Source organism: Triticum urartu, chromosome 4 (assembly GCF_003073215.2).
Source record: "Triticum urartu cultivar G1812 chromosome 4, Tu2.1, whole genome shotgun sequence".
NCBI lineage: Eukaryota > Viridiplantae > Streptophyta > Magnoliopsida > Poales > Poaceae > Triticum > Triticum urartu.
Window position 1 is genome coordinate 312,272,524 of NC_053025.1, and position 22,900 is coordinate 312,295,423.

General features: G+C 42.2%; 1 long non-coding RNA gene across 1 annotated transcript; it reads right to left on the reverse strand.

Annotated features, from left to right (window-relative positions):
• Positions 1 to 8,526: 8,526 nt before the first annotated feature.
• LOC125551565 lies at positions 8,527 to 11,481 on the reverse strand. Its single transcript, XR_007302819.1, has 4 exons — positions 11,326 to 11,481; positions 11,022 to 11,234; positions 9,778 to 9,875; positions 8,527 to 8,794 (listed from the first exon to the last, which is right to left on the reverse strand). It is a non-coding gene; the product is annotated as an uncharacterized LOC125551565 (long non-coding RNA).
• Between the last annotated feature and the right edge of the window lie 11,419 nt (positions 11,482 to 22,900).

Here is a 22,900-nt window from a genome sequence, read left to right on the forward strand (position 1 = left end):
CCAGAAACCAGCATATTACATATCGGAGGTCGTCACACCATGCAAAACCCGATACCCTCACTACCAAAAGATAGCATACGCGGTCTTTACGGCATGCTGAAAACTATGACACACCATAAACAACAGGGACGCCACCGGCCGCATAGCTAAATGGGCCATTGAGCTCTTATTGTTTGAAATAACGTACAAGCCGCGCCGAGCCATTAAATGAGCCATTAATCCTATCCTGCGCAGCCAATCAGCAGCAACTATGGGCTCGGTGCTACTGGAAAACACCGGCGGCTGCAGCCTCAGAAAACGGGCTAAGTTGTCAACTGGAGGTGGTGACGGTGGATTATTGTTGTTGTTGCTGCCTTAGTTCTGAACTAACATCTGCATCAAGGTATTCGGCTGCTGGATCAACTTAGTGAGCTCCGGTGGGAAATCAAAACCGGGGTCACGTCTTGGAGGCATCTGATGGGTTTAGGGGGAAGAGTTTAGAATAGAATGAGGTCTAGTGAGAAAGCACTACCCATATGCACATGAGACAAACACAAACATATCATATCACTCAATCAATCAAGCAAGGGCATACAAACGGTCTAGAACTATCTTTAAAAGTGCTCAAACTATTACTATATACATGGGGGAAAACTACTAGTCATATGGTGGTCATCTAGAAATATTGCTCGGTGGAAGACTCCATGATATCCGCTCCAGCTTCGTATTTGTAATCATCATCACTATCGTCGGGGTTGGAGTTGGTGTCATCGATGATGATGTAGTTCTCCGGACAACTGGAATCGTCGTCCTCTCCTCCTGGCGCCGGGTCTCCCATGAAAACTCCTAGCTTCCTTGTTAGGTCGGCATTCTTCTCCACTAGTATGATGATTTCCTCCTCATAATCGTCGCGTGTAGCCTTGAGTTCCTCTTCTAGCTCGGAGATCCTGGTCATTGCCTTCTTCAAATCTATCATGCTTGCGCACATCTGGTTCTCCTGGCGACGATTGTTTTCATTTAACTCGTGGATGAATGCTGCAATGGATCTATCCCTCCTGGTGCTGATCATCTCCCATTGCTCGTCTCGGCGCCCACATATCTGGTATATAGTGTCCTTTAGCTCTTGTGTGTAGACTTCTCCAATACATCCCATAGCAATGTGGGCTGCCATGCTCTTGCCTAGACTCCAGGTGGGTGCATCAAAGGAAAACTCTATAGGGTCCGTGACTGGCGTGAATGTCCTTCCTGGAACTTGAACTCGAATCATCCAGCGCTCCTCTTCTTGTAAAGTGGCGTTGTAGGTCCTGGTGAAGCTTGGTATTCCAATGTTCAGGTACCTAGTGACTTCCTTCAAGTGTCGTCCAAAGGTGTGTCTTCATCCGGTTGTGCAAACTTGTTCCTCGTGTCCGCCATCCTAAAGAGTACAAAATTGAGAGGAGTCAGAAATGAGTAGAGAAGAGTGACCTATGACTTTTCTTAGTAGTCGTGTCCTACATTCAGCGTGTGCTCTGATACCATCTTGTAGCGACCCGGCCTCAAGTGGTCAAGTCTCTGTGTTTCAGTGTCATCTCTGGATCGGTAATGCTGACACACACAATACTTGAAGGATTTATAACAGAGTAGCAATCACACACTTATTACATCGAATGTCTCAAAAGAGAACTTATTACAATAAATATGGATTAAGGCCATCTAAAACGATAACAGCGGAAGCCTTGGAAGATAAAGTGAGTCCATCAACTCCAACGGCATAGCTGAGTGCATGACAAACGACCTATCACGTCTTACTCCTCGTCTAAAAAGTCTGCAACATAATACGTTGCAGCCCGGAAACGGGTCAGCACATGGAATATGCTGGCAATGTAACACAGTAGAGCAATGAATAGATAAATGCTATCACTACATGCATATATGGCTGGTGGAGGCTCTATGGTTATATGGTTTTTGCGAAAAAGACAATTTTTTCCTACAACAAAGAATATATTTTATTTAACTATCATGGTAGTTGAAACATTGAGAATGGTACCCCCATCTCAATCCCAATTAAAAGTAATTATAATCCCAACAAATTAAATTAGTTTTATGACATACAGTAGGATAATCCAAGTACTAGATACTCAAGATGTCCATAACCGGGGACACGACTAACCATGATTAGTTTGTACACTCTGCAGAGGTTTGCGCACTTTTCCCCACAAGACTCGATCTCCTCCGTTGTATTTCTCGCACTGCACGGTGTTTGAGAAATGGATGACCGAGACACAGTCTTTCAGAAGCATTAACTCTTTACTCCGGGTGGACAGTTACACCTACTTTCCCTCTACATTTGCTAGCCCACCACTCAAAGAGGTCACACAACATACTCAACTATGCCAGAGCCCATAAAGTTTCTAGCATGAATAATCTTTTGATCCCTTTGAGCCTAGATGGAGGACCGTAGGAGGATCACACGGTATATCCTCAGGATCTCCTAGGACAACATTGGTATATCCCCAGGTGCCCAAAACAAGCAATCCACCCAGATGTGTATTAAAGTTGCCACCTTAAGTTGAACCATTAATTAACAATCTCACATCTATCATGGATACACTCAAACCCAACCCACGTCTATGAGCATAGCGTGGCAATATAAGCATAACGTAGAAGTAACTCCCAGGGTTTGATAATAAAACAGGGCAATAGGTTCTACCTCATCATCTACTTACCAATACCCACAAGTTAATCATATTCTAATCATGCAACGTTTGAGGATTGAAACTAATGCATAAAAACTGGGTATGATAGGAGTATGATCAATGTGTTACTTGCCTTGCTGATGACCCACAAAACCTAGAGACTCATAGTAGCACGCTTCGCACTCTGGGTGTTCTATCGCAAACAAACAATAGCATACATAAGCAATCAAGCAAAGAAGCATGAGTAAAACTCAAATAAAAAGATCTAACCGGAAAGTTCAACTGAAGAACTCCGGTTTGCAAAAAGAATCAAATCAAACAGAGCAACGAAACTCAAACTGCGAAAGAAACAAGATCCGATTACTAATCTGGACTAAAGTCAAATTTTACAGTACCAAAATCTTGTTCAAGTTGGTTAAACGGAAAGATGGTTTCGAGACGAAGATCTAGGTGCTTGAATCGCCTGATTCTGATAAACAAGCGAAAAGTTAAACTAAAACTAAGATCAGGGCAGACGTCGCGATCGAGAATAATTGCGGAAAACCCTGGAAAAAGAAAAGCTGTCGAACAGGCTAACAAACGAAAGTTCGCTGTCTGTGGCTAACGGGTGAACGACGTCCATTAAAACGAACGTACGGACGAACGTCCGTTATTTCACCGAACCGAGAAAAACTGAAACAAAACCGATCTAAACATATAAAAAAACTAGGGTTTACAAAAAAAACCGATCGGTTTTTACCTAACTGGAAAAAACTAAACGGCCTCCGGATCGGATCGTAACGGCGGCGGCTCCAGGCGACGACGGGGAAACGGGCGCGTCGCGGGGCGGCGGCGAGTGGAGGCGCAGGCGGCGGCGAGCGGCGGCGGCTGCGGCAGCGGGAGGCGACGAGGAGGAGTGGTGGCGGTCGAGACGGCGGGGCGGTGGCATATAAAGGCGGGGGTGGCTTGGGGAAGGGGCAAGGGGAGGCCGGGTCGGCCGGCGGCTGCGTGCGGGAGACGGAGTCCTCCCGGGGTCGGGGATGGCGCGTCCGGCGTGGGCCGGCTGGGCTTTCGGCCTAGTCGATCCGAAGCGAAAGTTCTTTTTAACATTAATTCCAACGCGCAGAAAAACAAAGAAAAGAAAAACTAAACGGACTCCAAAAATCCTAAAATAAATTTTCCCTGTGCTCTAAAAAATAAGCCGGACAAGGTGAACATTTATTTGGGCCTCTAATGCAATTTTGAAAAACACAAAATTTTCCTAATCCAAATAAAATAGCAATAAAACTCCAAATAAAAATACAAATTGATTTTAATATTTTCCCCCAACATTTCATTTATTTTGAAAAAGTCATATTATCTCCTCTCATATACTTTGATATGGAATATTTTTGGGGAGAAGAATTAATTAAAACCAAGGTGATCCTTGTTTCTATATTTGATAAAATTCAAATATGACAAACAGTGAAATCCCCAAGTCTCTTCGAGGGTCCTTGAGTTGCTTAGAATTTCGAGGATCGCAAAAAGAAAATGAAATAAAATATGATACGCATGAATGACCTATGTATAACATTCCAAATTGAAAATTTGGGATGTTACACTTCATCTCCTCCAGCTTTATTGTGGCGGCATTTAGCTTTGTCCGGCTTACTTCAGGCTCATGGGACAATGCATTGTTCTTCTCTTTCAAAACGTGCGAACATAACGATTCTTAGATTGGTTGGGCTAAATCGCTTCAAGTTTCCGAGGGTATGGGTATATATTCACTATGAAATTACACAACCATTACCTACATGTCTTTTGAGAACACGTGAGCAGCTCCAGCAAGTCCATCCCGGGTGGCTCGGATATATGCCTCAATGGTGGTAAGGGCAGTAAATTCATGCTCAGAGAAAATTGGAGCACACATAATCTCTTTTAGTCATCGATGATTCATCACGCTCTCCACCTCGGAATTCATGATGGACATGTCACTGGTACTCATCGGTGCTATACAAACGGTTTTTAACCCCTTTCCGCGACAGCATTTGGAACCGTCGCCTAGTGAGTGACGGTGATAGGGGTCCTTCCCACACGACCCAGAAACTGTCAGGGATAGGGATCCAAGATGCATATAAAGGACTCCTACTCGTTTGTGCTCGCATTGCCTTCGCAGTCCGTATTCTATGGTGCTATGTTTACGATGCGCGCTCATCACAAACGGTTCACTATTATAAAACGTGTATAATAAGCATACAAGCACACACATTCGCTTTTCCCAAACCGTATACGATAACTAATTAAGAAGATTAGCTAATTGTCGTACGAGTGTCGGACAGGATTACGAAACGTCGAACCGTCCTAACATCGTCGCACGACAACTATCGCACATGTTATTCTATGGTGCAACGTTTATGATGCATACTTCATCAGAAAAAGTTCATGGTTGTGAATCGTGTACGATAAGGCAACTAACACAAATGTTTAGTTTGCCCGCACCATTTGTGATATTGTCTGACATTGCACATGCTTTGCAAACGGCAACTATGTGCATACTTGCACATGTTTCCTCTGTGTGAACTGTCTCGGATTATGGTGTATATCGCAAACGTTTGTGTTTTACCGACCGTGTGTGCCGTAGCGACCTGGAGAATGTAATTCCACCGTAATTTAATTGCTGATATTTCAAATTGTACCGGATTTGAATTTGAACTTGAATGTATGCTATAGCTTTATTCATATCCATACGGATCAAACAACCAATGCATTATTCGATTCATAGGTACATAGGTTAAAGAATTACATAAGAACTAAATAAAGAATGATGATTGTACTATTAAAGACGGTAAAGAATGAGGTGAGGCGGAATGCCCATATTGTGCCCTCCTCCATGCAGAAGGCACGCACGACTCTAGTCCAACCCCTTGTGATGGTCGACCGCCCATCCTTCACGGTCTTCATGAAAAAATCTAGATAATCATCGTGTTCTGGTAGAAATACTTTAACCTTTGCATGCCCACCAATTATATAGTTTGAGAGATAATCTTGAGTAAACTACTTTGGCAACCACTTCAAAGGAAAAGATTCAGACATTGACATCTAACACAACTCATTATGGGCAGTAAAAAGAAGGCTGCAGAGTTCTTACTTACCATCCTGCAGTTCGCTGCTGTCTTGGATAAAGTGTAGACAAATAATTTAATTGCCATCTTTGGACCCATTTTACTAACAATCTTTATCAGCTTCCTCACTTGATGCTGGTTCATCGATATCTCATTGGCCCATACGCAGAAAGGGTCGAAGTGCGGATCTTTACCAATGAAATATGTACCTAAAAGCACCAAGTTAATTTTAGAAGATAAACAACAATTGCGCAATGATGTAGTACAACACTCATTTATAATATCTTATAACATCCAATATACTCACATATTAGATGAATTAACATCTTATATTATGGGCTGGAAGGAGTTTATTGCATTCCAACAAATTATCGCTTGATTAACTGCTGCTGTATCCATGGGTTATAGTTAGTTTGAGCTAGTTTGGGCTTAAATAGCCCTAAAGTATATCTAAACATGAGGGCTAGGTTGAGCTAGTTGCATCTATAACCCACCCAAAAAAACTATCCAACCCAAGACGTGCTAATTGGAGCTAGTTCTCCTAGTGCATTTATTATCAATCTAACCCTACCAGCCGAACAACTCTTTGGATGGAGTTAGTAAAGGATTAGTCATGAGATAGAAACTAACTCTAACCTCTAGCTAAGCTGAGTATCCAAACAGGGTTGTGTTGTTGTTGTTGCTGCTCTTCTACGTATATCTAGACATCATCAAAACATTAATGTAACACTCTTCCTTGTTATGTAATCTAGGATTGCATATTTAGACATTAAGTACAGTGCATGTTGCTATGTAGTCTCAGATATATTACATATGACCCTAGTTAACCTAATGATAAATGGGTCACAGATATATTCAGTTAAAAGTCCGATTCACCGATTAGTCCCTTATCAGCCCCTAGGCTATATGGTACCAGCTACCGATATCCTGAACAGTGAGCATATATAAGCCATGGGGTGAAAATAACCTCGATATAAAACAACAGTCGTTCCCAAAATTGTACTGTGTAGGTACATTGAGAAGCATGTTAAGCACAACAGGCTAAACATCAACCAAAATTATCCATGGCAGACAAAATAATCTATAAAAGATAGCTTCAGTGTGCAGGTTTAAGCACGCTAGCAAAGCAAAACAAGTGGAAAAGTGTGTTAACTGCAACAGGCCTAACATTTAACAACAAGCAAATATAGTCATTCAAACTGGTGTTGTGCCGCTCTAAGTACACTAGTTATTGTTAAATAAAAATGAAAAGGCGTGTGAACTACAAGATGCAACAGCCAAATGTAGTCATTTATAGTGGTATTGTTGAAACTGGTACTGATGAAATTGAACTGCATAGTTCATACGTGCACATATAAAACATCACGTTGTGAATAACTGGAATAAAGAAGGCATACTACAAACAACCAAAGATAGCATTTGAAACTGGACATACGCTAACTACAGAAACCCGAACAATCAAAAAAATTAAAAGAAGCATATGCTAGCTATCACTAGCACAGCGAGCTGCTATACAAATGGTTTTTAACCCCTTCCCGCGACGGTATTTGGAACCATCGCCTAGTGAGTGACGTTAGGGGGGTCCTTCCCACACGACCCAAAAACCGTCGGGTATATGGCCCTCCTGGCACACACGCTCGGCAAAATGAGTTCGTGCGACCAGCAAGCGCTGAAATACAGAAATACGTATAATAGAGCTAAAAATACAATTATATAGGTGAAATTATTTCCGGCCGCAAGTACATCCCACATAGTCAGTCCCCGCTAAACGTTTCCGTTCGTATGTACATCCCACACAGTCGCTCCAAGGAAAACGTTTCCATTCACAAGTACATCACACATAATTTTCCCCGTTAAATCGTTTGTGATAGCGTTGCCATTGCACACGATATTAATAATTTTATCGTTTGCGTTATTGAATGCATCACACACAGTGCGTAGAAGAAACTTTGTGGCAAAGGTTGTCCATCACACATAGTTTTTATGTCGTAAACGTTTGCGCAAGGTGGCCTAATGCAAAAAGTTTTCAAGAGAAGGTCGTGTGTGATTGTTCATTAATCCAACACGATTTATTCCTAGAAATTGTGTGCATTATTGAATGCATCACACACGGTGTTTTCCCAATAACCGTTTGCAATAGAAAACCCCAATTAGCAAAATAATTATCCAATTATTAATTATTCATTTATTAATCTAATTTACATTTCATATTAAGCACACAATATATTTCATTTTCATAATCTTCTATTATATACTTAAAACAAGAGTAAAACAAGCCATCACGTTCGTCCACATATGCAAATCTTTCTTGCACCGTTTGATTAGAATAACAATGGCTGAGATTTAAAGGTTCTTACATAACATCTAAAAATATATGTACCAACAATATTGAACTTTCATGTTGTCACGTTAGATGCATATATAGAAGCATGACGTAGAAAAAAATTAGGGATAACGTAGGCGAACTGGAAGGCACACATTGATCTGAGACCATTATTGCAATAGGAAAGACATGTCGTGATTTGGATGTGATGAAACAAGGATAGAAAGTCATGCATCACCACGTAGGCACACGCATGTACAAGAACAAATTGTCCTTTAAAACACGTAACTTTTAGTACAACTATTGTCACGTCCAAACAGACTGGACACGTGTTTAAGACAAGGAAATACAAGAGTATATGCGTCTTTCCATCCAAGAGTTAGAGGCAAGCACAACTCCAACATGTAAATACATTAGGAAACAAAATCTCACTTCACGTGGACACAATTCTAAACTACTGACAGGTGCGTGCATGCAAATAAGATTTACGGAGTAGGATACAACATACATAATTCCACAACCACGGAAAACCAAACACATCTAGTCGGCCAAACCAGGCACACACCCAAGAAAGTAGAAGCCAGCCCGAACTACGGGACCAAAACACAATCACAAAAATCAAAGTCAGCCAATACTATGCCTGACAAAGATCGAAGCCAGGAAAAACCAAAGTTTCATGTGCAACTTGGTGCCGATGCCAGATGATTTCATGCCCAACCTTTTGAGTTGCTTCTCACCTGAATCATCAAGTCAGGTAACTATTTTTTAGTGAACTAACTTATTCTGAATTAAATCATCAATTGTACTTTCTTAAACAGCAACTATGTTTCTTTTGCTTTTGAAGCTAATACACAATTCTACAACTTTTGAGCTTATGAGGTTTGACATGATCTTGGTTGATGAACATGTTTATTCTTTACATATTTAACTGAGAATTATTCTATCTAATTATATTTTGATTGTTCTAACAGGGCATACAATGCATGCTACAGTCTCGAAGAATCTCTAGGCATTTTTTAGTCAGAGATCTACATATGGAACTTAGCAATTTTAACCCATAAAATATAGCCTGGTGAGCAATGCAATTGAAAATATTTTTCACATGTAAGATGTCAAATAAGGTGAAAGAAACATCAGAACTTTATCTAGATTACTGTTTTGAATTTCTATCCAAGGACACGCTACGAGACGGGGAAAGATAATTCCTACGAGAAGGGAGAAAGATAAACAATGCCCAGGTATTGAATCCAACTTACAACTAATTATTCTTTCTGACGGTTACTACAATTAATCTCCAAATTTACATTCCAGATTACTTATATATATAGCTATCATTATTGTGACCTTCCTAATGGTTTTCAATGGTAAGTCCAGTAATATACATGCTCTTCCGCTTTTCACGAAAAAAACTAATGTTAGAGAGATTCATTGTTGACTTAACAGTTTTTTTATCTAAAGTCAACCGATGCCACAAGAATGTTTAGACATACCCGAGAATCAGGAACTTCTTAACAGGTATGAGACACTATCTTTTTGTTATTTGTCGACGAATTGTGACTCATGTAAACTCACTAATGTAAATAATAGTTATTCTTAACTCAAACCATAAATGTAGGAACTCAGCAGAATAAATTGTACCTAAAATGATCGAAATAGATAAAAGTACGCAAGGATGCTAGAAAAAAATGTTTTACTGGAGTAGAGCATTACAAGAACTTACTACGACAAATCAAGAAAACCTACTAAATCAGGTAATCCATCCGAGTTCTTTTGAGATATGATATCATCACTCTTCGAAGAAAACCTGACCCTTGAGACCTGCAATGACATTTGAATATTTGATTCATATCAATTATAATGAAGCCACATTTGACTTATTTATGTCACTTAGTTTTATCACGATGCTAGCATTGAGTTTTAGTTTTATCACAATGCTAACATTGAGTTTCTGGGTAGATTTTCTGATTTTGTGTTCATAGCTACATGCCTACAATAGATCGCCTGCAAGAAAATATTCAATTATTGTACATGCCATGTGATGATTATCACAAAACAATGGAATTACGGATAGAAACTGGATAATAGTAAATGAAGATGGGCGTCAAGAAGAAATTATCAACGTCACGTGAGCTCCGTGTGATAAAGAAGGATACCAAGATCTATTTTAATATCTGATGGGTCAGGGGATAAATGAACAAGGACAAATGTGCAACAAGGAAAGGAAAACGATGTACGAGAGAACAAAAACCAGTTCAACCAAAAATAACTACTAGGGGTCGAACATGAAGATTCAGATGTCCATTATGGCCAAAGAAAACCTACTGTTAATGCAGCCATTAGACAACACACTTATCCACAAATAAGTTGATTAGTAGCTTATCCTGTGAAAGTCGGACTATATGTATTTCCCCAAATAAAGAGCCTAAGAATACTAGACATTGGACAAGATAAGGATGATACTTATTGGATAATAAGGGTCCGAATGTTAGCACTATTCAATGCATGTCAAATTGCAATTATTTGGAAAAAACTTCGTCAATATATGTTTCTAGCAATAGCACTTCTATATCATACAACATTTTCAGTTCATGAGAAGCATAAGAAAACCTCCAATGTTATTAGCTTGGCCTGCAAATGATCAACCATTGTTTGTTTAACAACATATATATGAACTAAGCTTCTTATACTACATGCAAGTCTTCTCGCTTTGTCTATTACTAATACATACAAGTAATATTTTCTCAGATATGACAACAACAAATCAAAATAATATACTTTTTAGTCCAAATTGGGAAAATACACCTGTGAAGAGTCAGTTTCTATGAAGGAACAAAAAATATAGTCCGGCAACTTGCTTCTACCAGCGGACACACTTCTCATCTTACTAAGTATTTCTCTCCCAATCTCCTTTTTCTGCGGGGGCTCCCAACCTACTTCTACACATCTACCTCTGCCAACCAATACCTGACCATAGCTGGAAGGAAAACCTCTATATTGTGCCGCAGATCCAGCACGTGTACATCAACCTCCCCTTCGGGCTTCGGCAACCAAATTTTGGGCTGAACGCTGCCCTCCCATTGATGGCCCTCCTCCATCGAGCTGAGACCCAGCCACACAAGTTTGCCTCTGCTGCGTGCCCCATTTTAGGTCGCCACGATTAGGGCTCGCGTTTAGTACCTGAGGACGAGAAATTATAAAAATAGTAGCGAGAAGTGACATCAGAGAAGGTCAGGAATTAGATTCCTGGAGTACATTAACTAGATCTTACTTCGCTGGCTGCTAATCAGAACCGGTGGCGCATGTGGGTGAGGAGGACTAAAGGGGATCGACTGAGAGGAGAGGAAGATGCAGTTTTTCTTTTTAACTAAAGCAACAGTTCTATGTAGAGGATGACATGTGCATGTGGTTTGAGAAAAAAAAATGATGTGGACTTTTCCTGGGTCGCTAGGTGGGCTGGAGGCATCACAACGATGGCTTAATAGATGGGGTAAGTGAAGTAGGGCTTAGAATTTTCTAAGATAGTAGCTCAGCATAAGCCAGTAAATTAGAGATGACCCCCCGGCTTATCTGCTCCAGTGAACGACACATTCAAAATAGTTAGTAAACAAAATTAGAAGAAAAAACAAAAAAAAACAGGCTTTCCGTATAAGCCATGTATACTTTTAGAAAACAAATAGGCTAAAAAACCATGTGCGTGTATGTGGAGGTTAGTGCACATGCAATTATAATATTCTTTTAAGAAATGAAGCCAAATCATTTACATGGATGAAACCAAAATATCATAGGCAACCGTAAACAGCCAAAGCGTATTTGACCAATCATATTTATTTGTAACCTTTCAAAATGATAATCTCTTTTGGTTGAATTCAAACACATGAGCCAACATATAATGCGCGGTCGCCCAAGTGTACTTGATAAATTTTTTATGTAAAAGTTATTTGAAAAACACAAATTAAAGGTGTCACAAAATTTAATTTTATTTCTAATTTTTCTGTAACAGTTATTTGAAAACTTGGTGAAATATAAAATAAAAGAATAGAGGAAAAAGGAGACTAATAGAATAATACAAAAATCATAGTTCTACATGTTAGGCCGTGGGCCATTGGCCATTGATCTTTTATTACTGTCATGCACCAAATTTTTGCAATGACAAAATCTATTTAATAGAACTTCTTACCAAACTACAATTGTTTACAACTAAATTGAAGTGAATGGTAGTTCACACTAGGACCAATAAGTTCAATGCCTTGTAATTTTGGTATGTTTTTTATTCTTTGAAATGACTATCAAATAACATGCTAATAACTAATGTATAATAAAAATAAATTAGAACTACACAAAAAATACACTATAAATCTCGCCGTGCAAATGTGTATGACATTATAAATGTAAGACAAATGATGACTTCCAAATTGGCATTCGACAAAGTAGCAAATTAGTCCAATATAGTATTTTAAAATTCAGTATAAAACTGAAAAATTGGCATTCAACAAACAATTCAAGCTTTACTATAATACAAAATTTATGTCTACTAACATAACAATATCTTATATACATAATTTACCGTACATAAGGAAGCTAGCCGCGCAAATGCGCGGGTCACGCCGCTAGTTGAAATAAATCAGAGTACAACATCATATAGCTTCAGCCCTCAGCTACCCCACTACACAACTACACCAGCACCAAGTTTCACATGCAACATCTATAACCTTTGGAAATTGGCATCATAGACAGTAAATTGACAGATGTATCTCATCTGGAAAACTGCTGAAGCCAAAGGCGAATATTGAGCCTTCATTGATGATGAAGGTCTTTGTAACTTTAGGCTAGTGCATGTGGATGATTGACCGTCCATCCTTCGTCCTCTTTAGGAACACTTCAATATTGAACCGTGGGTGTTGTATGAATACCTTCCTCGCCTCCTAACCATACAGGTGGTTTGAGAGGTAATCATCGGTGAACTGCTCTGGAAAGGCCTGAAAACAAGGATGTGCATAATTATCTTCTCTATATTGGAAATGTGGCAAAGAAATAAAAAGGCAAGGTATAATAGTTAGTACCATCCTGTAGTGAACTGATGTCTTCTCTATTGTGCAAACAAAGATCTTGTTGTTTTTTGTCGCTAATTTCTTTATCCTAACAATCTTTTCGAGTTTCTTAACTTGACTGATATTCATGGAAAACTCATTTCCCCATATGCAAAAAGGGTCGAACAGTGGGTTAAAACCTCTGACAGCAGGACCTACATATGCAAGATCAAATTGTTAAAAACCTAAATATTAGAATGGTTCCTACAATTGCACAATAATGTGCTTTTAGACAATGGACCATGCACGTGCTAACCTCGATTGTAAACCTCAGTGCTTTCCATTGTTTCCTTGCAACACATATAAGGTAGTTAGTCATCAGGTTAAGTAAGGGTTCGCATGCTATCAGTAAAATATGTTGATGAAAAATAAGCACATTGCAGATTCATCAGATTAATTCAAGCCACATGGAAAACCCATTTTTATCCAAACCAAGCATGATTAAGAACTAGGAAACGTAGCACTTGTATATGTTTCTCATGTATTAAGTGCAGCCAAATTTGATTTATTCCTCACATGCACAACAATACAAAATTCTACCCACTACAATTGGACATCGCATTGCAGAATTGAATCAAGCAGTTAACTAAACACCACAACAAATTAACCAAACATTAACTGAGCACCACATTGCACAATATAACATACTCCTAATAGAAGATCAGATAGTTAACCAAACCAAGAACGCTTAACAACTTGGAAATATAGCAATTGTATTTGTTTATCATGTATTTACTACAACCTAATTCAATTTATCCCTCACATGGTATACAATAACAGAATGCACCCACAACTATTGAACATCGCTTTGCAGAATTGAACCAAACAGTTAATTAAACACCACAATAGAAATGAACCAAACATTAACTGAGCACCACATTGCACAATGTATAACCAAACCAAGCATGCTTGACAACTTGGAAATATAACAATTGTATTCGTTTCTCATGTATTTTGTAAAGATAAATTCGATTTATTTCTCACATGGAAGACAATACAAAATTGCAGCCTAAAGAATTGAACATCACATTTACAAAGCACCACACTGCACGACATAAAGAACATATACACTAGAGCAACAGATTGCATGGTAAAATTAGATAGCATGATTCACTAGAATTTGTGAAGGAAAAGCAGGACCAACACATGCAACGGGTAAACCGAGCATGCTTAATCGGCGTAGCTAGAAAATGGCAAGGTGCTCCTCCAAGATCTGGGGGTCCGCACGAATGGCAGCCATCACGACCTCATCCGCGCGTGCGGTAGCGATTTGCTTCTCCGCTGCCAAATGCTCCCTTGAGGTCCTGGCTATACTATGTGCACCATGGCTTAGGGCGGCGCTTATTTGGTGGAGGGGTCAGTGAATTGGGTGGAAGGTGTCGCACTCACGCCGGCGGTCGGGCATGTGGGATGTGGAAGGAGGAGGAGGATGGGGGTCGAGTGTGGATTTCCTGCCTGGATAGGCGAGGCCGAGCAACGTGAAGGAGGGTCGCCGACGAGGAGGCGGCGCTGCAAGCAAGGAGTGAAGGTTTCAACTTGGAAAGGACGGCGGAAACTGGGGAAATGTCGCTTTTGGTAAGGGGGAGGGGGCAGGGAGGTAGATATTTCCGTGGAAGCCGAAAATTTGGAGTCGCTTCAGCGAAAAAACTGGCGCGCAAACTGTCATCAAACACCGTCCCTTATTTAGAACTGTGTACGATATGTGAACATCACAAACGATTCAGATAGCTTAACCCGTGTGTGATGAGTTGGAACGTCAAAAAATTTGGTTCGAATTTCCAAGGTTACAGTGGTCATGTACGTCATTGCATAATTTGGGTACACAAAGGAGACTACAACACACCCACACTTCTTAATCGAGCAAGTTCAGCAATTAAACAGAGCTAGCTGACCTAAACATTACTCTAACAAATTAAAGACCGACGCTCTTAATTAAACAAAAAAAGAGTACTACTCCGGCTGGTGCTCGTCGATCTCTGTCGCTGCCTCCATATGCAGCTCGCGCCCGACGGTCTCCTGGGGAAGGGGCTCCATGGCATCAATTGCACCATACTCCGCAAGCATCTCGCCATTCGTGTCGGCCATATCTTTGGACTAGGCCACCATGATCTGGGCGTGGGCGGCCGTGATCTAGGCTTTGGCGGGTTCCGTCATGGCAAGGTATGCCGCGTAGGAACGGACTGCTACTCGAACTCTCTCGACGATTGCCAACTCTTCGGCCATGGGTTGCCGACTGTTGTCGGAGAAGCTTCGGTCGATTTGTGTGGTGACCGCCACGAGATGGGCGTGGACGGCCTCGACATTGTCGTGGGCGCCCTCCATTTGGGCTAAGTCCGCCGCTGCGGAACGGACATCGATTGTGCCGCTCTCGCCAGTTGCTATCCCCGAGGCAGATGCTGCTGCCACCGCCTGAGAAGCAACAACGGCCGTTTGGGCTGCCTTGGCCGCCCGGACACAGATTGCAGTCGCCCTCACGAAGCTTGTTAGCACACGCCTGGCGGCTGCGGCCGTGCTCTCGCCGGAGTGGGTCGCCGAAGTTGCCCTCACGATGCGGGTCCACGTCCCCATCTTTCACCAGCGACGATTGAACAGTGAAATGATATTTTGAGGAGCGGGCTAGTGTGCTTGACACTCCCACGGTGCTCCAAGATATTTTGTGCTGCATCTCACACGGTTGGTGATAATAAACTGTGTGCAATCTACTTGATTTTTCGTCTTTATTTGAATTACGTAATGGGGTCATAGCTGCAAAGGGTGGTGTCTGAATTGCTAGAACTTTTATCTGCAGCTAACATGCAACTATAGGTGTGTCGTCAAAAAAATTGGAATTATTCAGGGTTCGTTTGGATGTTTTTATACATTAACTTGGTTTTATAGGCATTTCAGGTGCATAATTCAAATTTGAACTACATGCACATGCTCCAGTGCATATAAACTAGTTATAAAATAAAATATGTGTCCTTGTTTACATGCTTAGGTCCCATGCAAGAAATTCGAATGACTGTCAAACACCCTGCCACTGTCACTCGGCCGCAAACATTGAGATACTTGGTTTTTAAATTCTAGTAAATCCCAAACTCGTCTGAAGTTCATGAAACTTGGCATGCTATCATGGAGCGGCATCAACATGCCGTGGTAAAAAATTTGTCCCATTTGGGGCAGGTTTGGGTATAAGGTTCTCCCAAACCAGAGCTTCTCACAACAAGCATGATGCTTTCGGTAGGGAACATGCCACCTTTGGGGACGAAATTATATCCGTTGCCTCTTATTGCTTCCAAAAAATTTCTAGTGTCAACATAGTACAACAGGAGTGTTGTTAATAATTTTGGAATTTTTGAAGGTTCCTTTGGACATTTTTATACATTAACTGGGTTTTGTAGGCATTTCAGGTGCATAATTGAAATTTGAACTACATGCACATGCTCTGGTGCATATAAACTAGTTGAAAAATCAAATATGTGTCCTTGGTTGCATGCTTTGGTCCCATGCAAGAAATGGGAATGAATTTCAAACACCCTGCCACTGTCACTCGGCCGCAAACATTGAGATACTTGGTTTTTAAATTCTAGTAAATACAAAACTCGTCTGAAATTCATGAAACTTGTCATGCTATCATGGAGCGGCATCAACATGTCGTGGTAAATTTTTTGTCCCATTTGGGGCAGGTTTGGGTTTAAGCTTCTCCCAAACCAGAGCTTCTCAGAGCAAGCGTGATGGTTTCGGTAGGGAATGTGCCACCTTTGGGGACGAAATGATATCCGTTGCCTCTTATTGCTTTCAAAAAATTTCTAGTGTCAACATAGAGTAACAGGAGTGTTGTGTTTAATTTTGGAATTTTTCAGGGTTCGTTTGGACATTTTTATACATTAACTGCGTTTTGTAGGCATTTCAGGTGCATAATTCAAATTTGAACTACATGCACATGCTCGGGTGCATATAAACTGGTTGAAAAATCAAATATGTGTCCTTGGTTGCATGCTTTGGTCACATGCAAGAAATGGGAATGAATTTCAAACACCCCGCCACCGTCACTCGGCCGCAAACATTGAGATACTTTGTTTTTAAATTCTAGTAAATCCAAAACTCGTCTGAAATTCGTGAAACTTGTCATGCTATCATGGAGCAGCATCAACATGTCGTGGTAAAAAATTTGTCCCATTTGGGGAAGGTTTGGGTTTAAGTTTCTCCCAAACCAGAGCTTCTCAGAGCAAGCGTGATGGTTTCGGTAGGGAATTTGCCCCCTTTGGGGACGAAACGATATCCGTTGCCTCTTATTGCTTTCAAAATATTTCTAGTGTCAACATACAACAACAGAGTGTTGTGTTTAATTTTGGAATTTTTTGGGGTTCGTTTGGACATTTTTATACATTAACTAGGTTTTGTTGGCATTTCAAGTGCATAATTCAAATTTGAACTACATGCACATGCTCCGGTGCATATAAACTGGTTGAAAAATCAAATCTGTGTCCTTAGTTCCATGCTTAGGTCCCATGCAAGAAATGGGAATGAATTTCAAACACCCTGCCACCATCACTCGGCCGCAAACATTGAGATACTTGGTTTTTAATTCTAGTAAATCCAAAACTCGTCTGAAATTCATGAAACTTGGCATGCTATCATGGAGCGGCATCAACATGCCATGCTAAAATTTTTTTCCCATTTGGGGCAGGTTTGGATATAAGCATCTCACAAAACCAGAGCTTCTCAGAACAAGCGTGATGGTTTCGGTAGGGAACATGCCACCTTTGGGGACAAAATGATATCCGTTGCCTCTTATTGCTTTCAAAAAATTTCTAGTGTCAACATAGAACAACAGGAGTGTTGTGTTTAATGTTGGAATTTTTTGGGGTTCGTTGGGACATTTTTATACATTAACTTGGTTTTGTAGGCATTTCAGGTACATAATTCAAATTTGAACTACATGCACATGCTCCAGTGCATATAAACTTGTTGAAAAATCAAATCTGTGTCCTTGGTTGCATGCTTTGGTTCCATGCAAGAAATGGGAATGAATTTCAAACACCCTGCTACCGTCACTCGGCCGCAAACATTGAGATACCTGGTTTTTAAATTCTAGTAAATCTGAAACTCATCTGAAATTCATGAAACTTGGCATGCTATCATGGAGTGGCATTAACATGTCGTGGTGAAATTTTTGTCCCATTTGGAGCAGGTTTGGGTATAAGCGTCTCGCAAGCCAGAGCTTCTCACAACAAGCGTGATGGTTTTGGTAGGGAACATGCCACCTTTGGGGACGAAACGATATATGTTGCCTCTTATTGCTTTCAAAATATTTCTAGTGTCAATATAGAACAACAGGAGTGTTGTGTTTAATTTTGAAATTTTTCGGGGTTCATTTGGACATTTTTATACATTAAGTTGGTTTTGTAGGCATTTCAGGTGCATAATTCAAATATGAACTACATGCACATGCTCAAGTGCATATAAACTAGATGAAAAATCAATTATGTGTCCATGGTTCCATTCTTAGGTCCCATGCAAGAAATGGGAATGAATTTCAAACACCCTGTTAGCGTCACTCGGCCACAAACATTGAGATCCCTGGTTTTTAAATTCTAGTAAATCCAAAACTCTTCTGAATTTCATGAAACTTGGCATGCTATCATGGAGCGGTATCAACATGCCGTGGTAAATTTTTTGTCCCATTTGGGGCAGGTTTGGGTATAAGCGCCTCACAAACCAGAGCTTCTCACAACAAGCGTGATGCGTTTGGTTGGGAATGTGCCACCTTTGGGGACGAAACGATATCCATTGCTTCTTATTGCTTTCAAAAATTTCTAGTGTCAACATAGAATAACATGAGTGTTGTGTATAATTTTGGAATTTTTTGGGGTTCGTTTGGACATTTTTATACATTAACTTGGTTTTGTTGGCATTTCAAGTGCATAATTCAAATTTGAACTACATGCACATGATCAAGTGCATATAAACTGGTTTAAAAATCAAATATGTGTCCTTGGTTGCCCGCTTAGGTCCCATGCAAGAAATGGGAATGAATTTCAAACACCCTGCCACCGTCACTCGGCCGCAAAACATTGAGATACTTGGTTTTTAAATTCTAGTAAATCAAAACTCATCTGAAATTCATGAAACTTGGCATGCTATCATCGAGCGGCATCAATATGCCGTGGTAAAAATTATGTCCCATTTGGGGCAGGTTTTGTATAAGCGTCTCACAAACCAGAGCTTCTCACAACAAGTGTGATGGTTTCGGTAGGGAACGTCCCACCTTTCGGGACTAAATGATATCTGTTGCCTCTTATTGCTTTCAAAAAATTTCTAGTGTCAACATAGGACAACAGGAGTGTTTTGTATAATTTTGGAATTTTTCGGGGTTCGTTTGGACATTCTTATACATTTACAGGGTTTACTAGGCATTTTATGTGCATAATTCAAATTTGAACTACATGCACATGCTCAAGTGCATATAAATTGTGTGTGTTCTGTTAACCATTCACGTGATGCCATGCCTCACTCTTTTAATGGCTAGGAGGTGCCTTGCGGACAAGTGCTTGAGTGCTTGACTAAATGGGAGGCATACGAGCTGTACTCCAATGCGGAGGCTCATCGAGAAGCGTGTGAGCTATACGCCGCGTAGGCTCACTAGGAAGCGTGCGATCTGTATGCCATGCAGGATTTGTGCAGCTCTTGATCGCAAACATTTTAGTTAGAACACCCATATGCAAACCGAGAACTTCCCCAGGAAGCCAAGAGAAAATGTGCCGAGGAGGATTTCTGCAACTCTTGATCACAAACGTTTTAGATAGGACACCCGTATGCAAAGTGAGAGCTATGGTATTCCCCTTAAGTCGAGGGAAAATTTACAACAGCTGCCGATGGGCAGCGGTGGTAGAGCGTCTAGTAGGTGTTCTGCGCAGACCCAATAGGGACGCCACGCGCACTACGCCCGGGACTTCGCCGGCGCCGTGGTGTAGCCTCCCAGCTGGAGTTGTCCTCTGATGATGGCGGAAGGGCGGGGCGATGATGACGGACCGGTGCCATTGGCGATTGTGGGAGAAGCAGACAAGATAATCAACAAGGAGGGAGGGGAAAATGCGACGCAGGACTCGTCGGCCATGAGGGTTTATATGAAAGGTCGGTAAGCATTGGGATTTTGGGGGATTTCATTGAGTCGGGCGGGAAGCTTGCGCAGGAACCTGTGAGGTTGCGCGGGAATGGGCTCACTAACGATTCATTGGCACCACCGTTTGGCCAAAAGAACGCCCCCGTGCACTACGCAAGCTTGTGCTATAAGCCATCTGCAGCAGCGGGGTGACAAGACGTGCAAGAGGAGGACGAAAAGCCAGGTATACATACTGTTAATTAAAAAACATTTGCGATTAATTACCTACTATACCCCCGTCCAGGTTTATAAGAATGATTTAACTAATAAAATATGAATGCATGTCGCCAAAGATTATATCGCTGGATTCGTATTTGAACATAGTTTCCAGCTATACAATTTTTGTAACATGCATTAACACTTTTTTGGTTAAATTTAAGGTTATGTACTAGCAAGCATTTGCCGGCAACACACATGGCTTATTCCATCACAAACAGCTCAGATGGATCAACTGTATGCCACATATCACACATGCAACTCTAATCTGATTCGTGCTTGATGTCTCCGACATTGCTCGCACAGTTAGTATTATTTGCCACCTATCACTATGCCGGCCTCTGCTCGTGTCCCTCGGCAAGCTCTACTTGCCGTTCGGTGCCGCAGCGCGCTGTGCTCGCCATTAGGCGCCGTGGCGTGCTCTGCTCCGATCCCTCGGCACGCTCGGCTTGTGGACACCTTTTCCTTGCGTGTTCATCTATACACACACACACACACACAGACACATAAACACTATTCTGATCACGGGATCAGAATAATATTCTGATCACAACCTGACCTGCCCCGCTAGTACTACGTTGAACTTCTTGGTTGTCCTTTTTAGAAAGATGAATAACTATTTTTAAACTCCATCGCTCGTTATTTAAGTTTAACCACAAAGCATAATTTACCCACACCATGATTCAAATGATCAAATAGGCAAAATCAGGGAAAGAAATACACGATTACGTTCCAAGGAAAAGCATCAATAGTAGCAGCACTAGCAATCGCACAGGCTACCTATGGATGGATACCATGCACGCACACCACACGCATCACAACACACAAGGAACGCATAGCGCGCTAGCACATCACGCGCAAGCACACGACCATGCTCACACGCACGAAGCATAATGCACGCACACCTTCAGGCAGGCAGCTGCATGCTAGAGAAGGGGCAACCCCAGACATGTTGAGGCACTGGCGGGAGGACGACCGACAACCTGGGCACATGGTCGATGATCAGCAGCTGGTGCGCATACGAAGTTTCCTTCCATGCGTGTATCGATGGAACTGCTGTTAATTCTTTTGTTGAACTGATACAGAAGAATTGCCTCAAATCTTTTTGGAAATACACTGAAGAAAGGATGTAGTTTTTTTGCAAGAAGTGTCGTCCTCACTCCGACGACGCATCCCCATATGTATTATTGGAGGACAGAGTGATTGGGAGGTGGCCGCCAGCGATGTACCGTGCTCGGGGACAAAGTAGCTCACCGGAGCAGCACCACCTCCCACGTTCTAGCATCCGCTGGATCCGGCCTAAGAATTCCTTGACGCAGTAGGTAGCCGAGTACGACAATGCCGGTGCCGGAGGAGAGAATCTCGTCGTCGTCATCCTTTGCTTTTTGGGCAGTACGTCGAGGGATGGGGCTGAACTGCTGGCCGGACCCGTGGATCTCACCGGTCCTGACCAGATCCGTGCAGGGGGTGACTGCGGGGGGTGGTTGACGCCGCGCCGGCTCTAGGTGGTGGACCTCAGTTGCAGCGGCGCGCGCGACCAGGTGCAGGTCAGGACTCCTCCCAGCTGCAGGTCGAGACCTCCCCCATCTGCAGGTCGGCCGAAGGGATGGCGAGACTGTTGGGGAACGTAGCATAAATTCAAAATTTTCCTACGTGTCACCAAGATCTATCTATGGAGTCATCTAGCAATGAGGGAGGAGTGGATCTACATACCCTTGTAGATCGCGCGCGGAAGCGTTCAAGAGAACGGGGTTGATGGAGTCGTACTCGTCGTGATCCAAATCACCGATGATCCTAGCGCCGAACGGACGGCACCTCCGCGTTCAACACACGTACGGAGCAGCGACGTCTCCTCCTTCTTGATCCAGCAAGGGGGGAGGAGAGGTTGATGGAGATCCAGCAGCACAACGGCGTGGTGGTGGAAGTAGCGGGATTCCAACAGGGCTTCGCTAAGCGCTGCGGGAGGAGGGAGATGTGTCATGGGAGGGAGAGGGAGGCGCCAGGGCTTAGGTATGGTTGCCCTCCCTTCCCCCCACTATATATAGGGCCAAGGGAGAGGGGGGAGGCGCAGCCTTGGCCCTTCCTCCAAGGAAGGGTGCGGCCAGGGAGGAGTCCCTCCTCCCCAAGGCACCTCGGAGGTGCCTTCCCCCTTTAGGTCTCTTCCTTTCCCTCTTCTCTTGGCGCATGGGCCTCTTGGGGCTGGTGCCCTTGGCCCATATAGGCCAAGGCGCACCCCCTACAGCCCATGTGGCCCCCCGGGGCAGGTGGCCCCACCCGGTGGACCCCCGGGACCCTTCCGGTGGTCCCGGTACAATACCGGTGACCCCGAAACTTGTCCCGATGGCCGAAATAGCACTTCCTATATATAATTCTTTACCTCCGGACCATTCCGGAAC